This window comes from Mastacembelus armatus, chromosome 21, assembly GCF_900324485.2.
Source record: "Mastacembelus armatus chromosome 21, fMasArm1.2, whole genome shotgun sequence".
Lineage (NCBI taxonomy): Eukaryota > Metazoa > Chordata > Actinopteri > Synbranchiformes > Mastacembelidae > Mastacembelus > Mastacembelus armatus.
The window spans coordinates 13,737,002-13,747,035 of NC_046653.1; positions in this window are offsets into that span (position 1 = coordinate 13,737,002).

Consider the following 10,034-nt stretch of genomic DNA (forward strand, 5'->3'; position numbering starts at 1 on the left):
AAGAGGAAGATTGTGCAAATTTGTTATGTCTTCAACAACATGCACAAAAGTGAGCAATAAGAGTAACAGATCTCAAAAGTAAGTGTAACACTTTTAACATAAACTGAGATTACAGACTATAACTCATCTTCAGTATCAAATCATATTGAAAATGATCTCAGCCATAAATTGGCCATGCACCATGCAAGATGAAAAATTGGTCTGTACAGCGACGCCTATGAAAGCAGATATAAAGTCAGCTCTGGTTTGAGCGTGTACAGTAGGATAAGAGCAATGGCAACATAAAGAGACAGCCAGCACAGAAGAAAGAGAACAGTTTATTTATAGTATGACCAGCACAATGACATTTTGTTCTCTATGCATTTTTGTCCACTCCACCAACAGGATGAGAGCTTTAATTTAGATTTCCAGCCTTGCAGTGATGAGGGAATTCATTGTTCATTTGAAGATGGGAATGAATGTTAGGGTTGACTTCAGGTAGGGAGATAAATGTACATTCATCACATTCTCATGTGACCAGGATATAAGTTTGAAGGTGCCAGATGAAAGGCAAACTTGGACATGACACAATCTACAGCAGTTTTTAGAGCAACTGTATGGTACACTGAGCACAGCAAAGCATCATGCAGTTTTTTTTTTTTTTTTGAAGGAAAGGGTGACTTACCAGACATTAGAGTCAAGGCTATATTCAGACACAGTAGGTTATGTATCAGATTACACAATTAAATTAGATGACCACATGCCTGGTCAGCTAAAATGCTTGGCTCCTGCACAGCCACCACAGGCCGTGTCCTGGCACTCACTGTGTGTCTGTCTGTCTGTCTGTAGAGCTGGCTTAGCAGAAGAAAGGTCTTCCCTGGGATGCCTTTTATGGGCCTTTTCCTGTACTTCCTTTCTTTCCTGATGTGATTTAAATGAGGTGGGCTGTAGTTGGTCTGCTTATGGTACTGTGGAAGTTAAATCAAGTTTGTCTGACATAGCTTCTCATCCATGGCACGGAAAATTTCATCCCATCATTTTTGCTAAATATGCTATTTATCAGACTTCATGACTATTAATTATTCTCAGGTTGACTACTGTAACCTTTTTTCTCTACTGACCCATTTTATTCCCCCTGAAATAAAATAGGTACAGCCCCCCAGGACTGTACGCATTATTATTCCATAAACAACCAGTGTTGTTTAATAATAATAGTAATGATAATAGTGATAATAATGATAATAATGATAATAATAGTAATAATGGAATAATAGTTTACACAGTAGTTTCACAATTTGGGAAATGCTTATTTGCATTCTTCTTGAGAGCTACATGACCTAAGCTCCCCCAGAGAGTGTTTGTTCTGTCCTGCACTTCTCCTCCCAGATCACAGGAGTCGCTGTTTTAAAAGTGAACTCCATTGTGATTAAGTTTTTTTTTTTTTGCTGCACCTGCAATTTTCAGAGAAAGTATAAGACTATCTCTGTTATTTTGAGCAAAGTCAAAACCAAGGCATGGGAAAGTTTATCTTATCTCTAACTTTGGATTTACAAAGAAGACCAAAGATGATGATACTTGCAAAATAAACAAGGACTTCCAAGAACAGGATGATCCATGGTCACTAATGTCAGCACTCAGCCTGATGTTTGTTGCTAACACTAACTTAGCCACATTTCCTGCTGTTGGTGGAATAACTAAACTTGAGGACTCATTGCCAGACCATCATCCTCAGACACCTGTGAACAGACGGGTCTGCTCTCTGGTTAAGGTAAGATGTTTTTCTTCGCCTTCTGTGTTTAATATGTGTAAAAATTGGGTTTACTTTGTTATTGCTTAAGCACTGTTCCACTAGATTCTGTGTGTACAGCTCCTCTGTGTCCTGATTTGTGCTGCTCACTTAAATGCCTCTAAAGCATATAACGTTATATAACATAACTAAACACCACAGTCACGTTGCCAGATGTGTTTTGTTGTATGATATTGGTGGGCTGATTTGGTGTTGTTTTGCTCCACTGTGCCTAATTATTGTGTTTATTTTGTGTCCTAACGATGTTGTTGGAGGGGCTGTGCAGTGTAAGAGGCAGAGTGTGTGTGTGTGTGAATTGGACACAACAGCTGCTGGCATACAAAGTGTGTGGAAAATGAATGAGGCAGCTGTCTATAAGTTTGTATGCCAGTGTGCTCATGGTGGGGAATGCATGAAGCTTTAAAGAATAGACATGTTTGAAGTCTATGCAGTGTATCCTCTATGTGTTTGTTTCAGAGAATAACTCATCCTATAGGCTGCAACACACCCACCCCCTGCAAGAAAAGTGACAATGTAATTTGAACCCTGCTGTAAGGGGGTTAATTTTAGGTAACTGTTGAGCTACTATTTGCATTATGTTCAGTATGCACATGTGCTGATGATGCACTGACTGAACAGCAAAAATAAACTACTGTCCACCTCCATCTTTTAAACGCAGGGACACACAAACGTGCACAAAGTGACTATAGCTAGCAAATTATTATTGCCATGTTTCAGTCGTCGGAGAAATATGACAGCAATTACTTTACCACCATGTGAGTTGACAGCCTCTGCAAACCATTACACATAAATATGCTGTGTTCCCTGTGTTCAACAGTCTGTTATGGACCAAGATCCTTTTCCTTTTAGTGTGCAGTCATGTCTGAGGTCATGGCCATTTTGTCCATATCCCATTTCTTGGTGTATCTTTAGCAAGCCCAGCAAACCGTGTGCTGTAGTCCAGACTGAAGTCTCTCTCTGTTGTTGGTTTGTGTGGGTCAAAGAGGAATCTTTTGAAAACAGGAAGATAGGAACTGCCCAGCACTAAATAAAAGGGGTTTACAAAACTGGAACTATTCTCTTAAATGTCTGACCAGAGCAAACTGATATTCAGTGAAAATACTTTAAGTGCAAATATTGCTACACCTGCTCCATCACTTTTGTACCTTTCTACACACAGTAGCATCTGGAAAGCAGTACTGCAGTGAGATTCAATTAACTTATGTTATAATAAGGGGCAAAGACTGGGAGTTAGCAGTACACAACTCAGGTCCAGAGGTATGATTGACGTTAGCCTCCATTCAACCTCAGGATAAAAGGAAGCGCTAAGTAAACAAATGGCATGCTCTCAAAAACATACTCTATGTATTAAATTGTTCAAAAACTCTCATATTTTTTTGTAACATGAAATGGTGTTTGCACACGATTATATGGTACCGTTGCTGTCCATTGGATCAGTGCTGGAATGTGTATGCATTGTGGCTTGTTGATGAATTGAATAAGTCTGAGCTGTGCTGTAAATCTCTGAGTTGAAGGACAAGCTGTATCTCATACTGGCCTCTATCTGAGGCAAGAGAAAGCCTCTGGGCAATAATAGAGAAGTAGAGGGGACAGTGAAGGGACAACTGGTAATTTCAACAGTATCTTATTTTCCATATTTTGTAGCAGAATCAAAACACTACTCTTGCTATCTTTGCTTATTTATATATTTATTGTTAAATTTTTAATTATTTATATGAGAAATGGCAACAAATACTGATTGATGATGGTGAGTCATTGCACTGTACTTGTGTTTCATAGCTCTTTTGCAGATAATATGCTTCGGTGACAAATGGGTTTTTATATGTGCTGAATGAATGACAGTGTCAGATCCTGTCTGGAACCTTTTATGTTTCACTTCACTGCACATTTCACAGTATTTCTCTTTCCTTACAACAGCCACAGAATACATTAAGCTTGTTGTTCTAGTGCTTAGTCATGTTTGGGAGACGTAGTTGACTGTAAACTAAACACACACACCTAATTAAAGAGGTAAACAATGCTGGTAAGAGGCATGCGATGTTCACAGCATAATGCAAACTTTTCTAACAGGGCGTCACCTCATGGTTGAAGTAATTTAAATTTTAATTACTACTGTCATGACAGTACTGCTGTGCCAGTAGTGTAGTGAGCCAGTGTAATGGAACCACTGAAACATATGATCCTCAAACTAAACATTTAAAACATATACTTTACATCCCCATACTCTTAGCTTTAACAGTAAGCCGGGCGGTGTGGTTTGTTGTGCTGGATGTGAGTAAAGTAATGGCTAATCATTAGGGTTGCACAGTTATATGTTTGTGTTACTTTCATCATCCCTTGGGCGAGCTCCACCTCAACAAGCATTGATCAACATTTGATGGCTGATTAGTCAGCAGAGTCTCAGCACTGCAGAGTACAACCGACTGTGAGGCCTTAGTTTTATACTTTTTACAATGATTTTTATATTTGATTTTTTTATACTTGTCAAATCATCTGTTTTTTTCTGTTTCTATGTCCTTAGCATTTCTAGCTAACAGAGAAGACTAAGAACTTAAAAATCTATTGTTTGTGTGATTGAGTTAAGCTTTGTTTGAAAAAAAAAACCAAAACACTTTGATTGTGTAGGATTGCTTACATTTTAGTATATTTCATTATATAATGTGTTTCTTTTTCTTGTTTATTTTCTGTTGTTAATCTTTCAATAATTTATAATGTTTGAGATACACACAGATGTGTGTTTGCCAACAGAAAGTGACTGTTGCCCATTTGTTCTGGGGAAAAAAAAAATCTTGGTCACATTCTGCAAAATACTGAAAGTGCCCTATCTCCAAAAGAACTAGATCTATAGTGTAAAAGTGGCAGGCATAATGATTTGTAAATTCATTAGATTGTGTTTGGATGCTTTCTGCCCTCTTGTGGTAGTGCTCTGTAGCATTAGGCACATGCTGCATAATTTAAACAGTAAGCAAAATTCAATGCAATAAGTACTGTGTATAGATAAATATTGACATATATATTGTAGGTTTATGAGAATAATTAAAGGAATTAAATAAATATAAATGATAAAAATTCATTTGGATCACATAATGTATAATGTGTTTCATCTATGCAAATTATTGTCCAGTGTATGTCAGTTTTAAATGTAATGTTCTTGGCTAAATCTGTGGTTAACCACAGATTGAATAAAGACATCAAAGAAAATGTAAAAGTGGAATAGATTAACATAACTTAGAATCGAGAACATGATGGAGTAACGCAGATCCTCCCTGACTCTAAGCCACATTAGAAGGAGAGTGAATCTGTTCACAAATGCCCAGCAAAAGGTCAGCATGGTATTGAATTTTTTCAGATATTTTTCAAAATACCTCCTGGCATTGCAAATATTTTTGACCACTGCGTAATACTTTGGGGAAGGATGAATCCCCACTCTTCCATGCCCCCATCTCTCACTCTCCTTCTCTCTTACACGTACACAGAGATACCACTACACAACGCCTGCCAATCTGCACAGAAAAACAACGCTCTGGGTTATTCATCGATTGACCATTCAAATCCCAACATATGCTGTTCTGCTTCTATTCCGCCGTGTTCTAAGAAATGGACCATTTCCTAATTCTTCCACAAGGCTTCCTACCCTGTTCAGGAGTCACTCGCACACCATGTAAATGAGAGGGAAAAAGTAGGCAGGAATGTAAATTGATCCAATACGTGTGGAAATGTGCTTGTGCGTATGTACACGTGTATCTGGGTGTGCCACTGTGAACATTTTGACCTATTTTGCAGAAAAATGCAAGGAAATTATAGCATCCGAAGATCTCCTCTGTAACTTTGCAGTAAAATTCACCATGATATATGTGTGTATATATATATATATATATATATATATATATATATATATATATAATGTGTATGTATGTTATTTTTGCACGGCTACATGTACATGTTGAGCCTTGATTTGATGGTGAACACAGGAGAGGGAGAGTGTGGGTCTACTTTTATGGAGTACAATAATATTCACCCCAAGTGCTGTGAAGTCAAACATCTCAGCTTTACTTTGCTTTTCATGTTTTTCTACCTTCAGTAGTGTTCAAAATGTTTCCCTCTTCAAGACCCCCTCCTGGTTTTACCCCTGTCGTTTTCCTTTTCTTATCCATCCTTTTGATCACCTAAAACATCAGTCCATCACCACCAGAAGCTGTAGTTTATGTCTCCCTGTTGTCCATAGCTCACTGTCTGCCTTCCAGTGAGAGCTCCTCCCCGCTGAGCTGCTGCCCGTTTGCCAAACTCAAGTCTTTGTGGGAGAAGTGAGCAGGTTTTACATGGAGGACTGCCTTAATGTTGTTCAGTTGGTGGGCAGCCACACAGGGAGCTGCACTTCAGATTCACTGTTTGTTCATCTGTGCAGGGCCAAACTCATTTCTCTCTCTCTCTCTCTCTCTCTCTCCCTCTCTCCCTCTCTCTGTCTCTCTCTCCTTGCCTCACTTCTGCTCCTGTGCACACACACACTCACACACACACACAAACATCATACACCATCAGTCACAAAGAAAACGCTTCCCCATTAAATAATCGGAATGAAATGAAACTTTTTATGTCTTATATCAGGATATCGACTGATACCATGTAAGCACTTGGCCTGCTGAGATGTTACCATTTTGTCTGAGCAGTAGAGGTATGCCTTTCAACTGGGGATTAGGAGGGGACGTGGCCTCTATAGGGCTCCCTCAGAGCAAAGCCAGTCCTCCCATGTTAATTTCTCAAGGTCAAGAAGAATCTCTGCAATGTTTCAGCTTTGAAGGTGGACTGAAAATACAATAACAGGAACCCCGCTGTATAGGATAAAAAAAAAAAATAGAACACACTCATACAACACCACCACTTCTACCTGTTTGCTAAGATCAAAGAAGCCAGTTACAGAGGTGTTTCAGGCCAAGCAACAAAAGACTGCTATGTCTGCTTAATGTGATCTCATACATGACTTCATGCAGTAACTCATAAAAAAAAAAACCAGGCTGATATGCAGTATTACTGTAACAGATCATCTCTCTGCTTTTGTCCTTGTTGTCTCAGTTCCTGCAGGAATAAGCATTAATATGACCACTCATCACTCACTGTCTTAAACAGTTATTTTATAAGCTGCACTTTCTAGGTCTAATTGAGCTACTTTACATTGTAATAAGGCAACAAAATGCACTGGGTTAAAGCGAATCCTGTTCCCTTATGTATTTAAAAATAGGGCTTTGGAAAGAGCTACATTGCGTGTCTCGCCTTTTGAGATTTAATGACTATCCTGTGACTCCACAGAGAATTACTGCCAGTAATTGATTATTAAAACTTGAAATTGCAAACCACATCCATTATTTGACAAGTGCATGTGTTATCCTTGTAATTAACAAAGCTTGGCAGTTACCGTTTGCCAGTTCCAAGACCCCAAGAAAAAATATATCAGAGGTTAGAAAGGCGACTGTCTGGGCAATTATCTGAGACATAATACATGACCAAAGATGCTCAATACACCAAGAAAATCCCCTCCACACCACAACATGACCACATTCTTGGAAAAATTCTCAAGTAGTGTGTAAAAATATATGAATTATCTGAGTTGAACTGTAGCAAAAGATTTCTGTTTAGAGTACATGTGTCTTTATTGAGGTTGCTGTTGTAAGACATTTTATACATTTTACAAAGTTCAAAGTATTATCTGCATAAAAATTAAAAATAAGGCATAGAAGATTTTCAGAACAGCATATGGCCAGGAGATTTCAACCCCTGAAAACCTTACTGAGTGCAAATCAGAAAATATATCCTGAATATCATGCTGTGTCCAACTGCTCAGACTTTTTATGCATCATAAAAACCCTGATATTTCTTTTTATTGTTTCATCATTTTATGCAACAAGTAGAGACTTTTGTGGTCTTTGGCCTCTAAAGTCTTTGGGAGAGTTTTGGATTGATTGGATATGTTTAATAACTTGTAACAATTACCCTTAATGCCTGTTTGCTGCAAATAGAAAATACAAATGTAGAAATTAAAATCTCTGGACTGAAAATATCTACTATCCTTTTTTACTCACAAGTAGATATTGTAATACAAATTACACATGAAAACATGTTCATTTTAATTTGCTCTAGGTGAAGCTGTACACAGGTATATAATTGGAGTGGAGGAAAAGCACTGTCTAATGTCACTCACATTAAAACCACAGTCCACTAACTACAGTACATAAGAACTTTACATAAGTAAAGTTTGTAAATATTTAATCCGTGTTAAGTTTTGTGTTAATTGTTCTTTATGCAATTAGGAAAAACTGCAAACACATGAAAATCTTTCACATATTTAATAATATTTTCAAATCAGCCTATGATTATCTCTGCTCCAGTCCACTGTGGCCACTGTAAAGAGCTGTTGGATTTGCTTCTGGGTTTAGATACTCCTGATGGGAGAGCCCTTTGCAGAGGAACAGTTAAAGCCGCTAACCTTAACCAAAGTGCATCCCCTAAACAAACGTACTTCATTTTCTCATAGACTCATAACCAAGTCAAGATAATGCCCTTTTGTGGAGCAAGAGCAGAGAAAACAGCAAGGTCTTCACTCCATTGGAGATAATCAGTAATTGGCCGAAAACAGCAAAGCCAGATAATTGAAAACAGATTAGTGGAATACAACAAGAGGGGCATTTAAGAAGAGAGTGAAGTTGACAGCTCTCAAGTACAAAACCTGAAGTTATTGGAGTAAGAGTGCAGGCAGGAGTAAATCTAGTGCAGTGGTGTGAAGTGTTACGAACAGTGGTGGTTGTCCATGAGGGCCAAGACTGAGTGGAGAGAGGCTTTCTTTACTGTGAGAAATGTTGTATCCACAGGCCGTTTGGGCTGGATGAATTCATTAAAGGAAGCGCAGTCTCTCCCAGCTGCCATCTCTCCCCCTGCAGCCAGACTCCGATCAATGGCAGGAATACATCCAAAACAACATTTAGCACAAGACCTCGGAAGCAGGGGTGCATTTAAGACTTATTTGTGTGCGCACATCTCCCCTGGATGTGAGCACTGTTTCAAAATGTGCTACTGAAGTAGAGCAGGGGAGGTATAGGGGCAATGTGTTTGTACAACAACAGAGAGGATTGTTTAACACACACACATTGTGAAGAGAACCACAATCTGGTACAGGGTTACTCATAGTGAACGGACATTTCTTTTTAAATTCGAACAGTACTGAAAGTCAGTTGTAAATAAAAATATGATTACCTCGCCTTCATTCATTTACCCATCAGGTAACATCAGGCACACACATGGTGTCAATGGAAAAAACACTCAATTTCCCATATTATGTATTAATATCATGTTTCTTGGTGTATAATCAGATACTTCTTTGCACATCAAATGCCAGACACCCAATACCAATGAACTCTTAGTTGCACAACTTTAAAGAAAGTTAATATTAACTCAACTTGCATCTTTGATACAGTTTATTCTGTATGTATTATGTAATTTAAATTACACTAACATAAACCTAAGCAAACGCAAAATGCCTCTAGTACCATCTAGTGGTTCTAAAAGTTATTTATGTGATGGAGCCATGGAGGACACATTAAGTATATAACTGCATACTGCCCACAGAATTCAGTAAATCATGCTAGACAATGTTGGGCTAATGTCTTCCATACAGAGGGTATATAGTGTGACTAAATTTAACTATGTGCTGGATCCCATTAAAAAACCATGACTCATTGGCTGAAAATATCTTTCTGAGCACAAGAGTAGCCTGCTGTGTGCTGATGAAATGGCTCAGGTAGACAACGCATTTACTGTTATATTTCATGTACAGTGTCATGGTATTTATTTGGTTACTGTGTTTGTCCTATTTACTGAGATATATATACTACACCGACTATAATGTATAATATATACAGTGTGTGTGTGTGTGTGTGTATATATATATATATATATATATATATATATATATATATATATATATATATGCATAATAGTCTAACTTTATGATCTATTGCCTTACCAATAGTTATCTATTAAAATTACAGCATGCATGAATAACACATGGCTGCCAATATATAAACATAACTGAAAGCTTCCGTAGTTAATATAGCTATAATTTTCTAATGGGAATATTACAATTTATATAGTTTTAGGAGGCAGAAAACACTAAATGTGACAATAAATCATACATTGTAAACAGGATTTTATGTGCAGGCTTTGAGATTCCTTGTTCAATGTGTGTTTGTCCAGCTGAAAA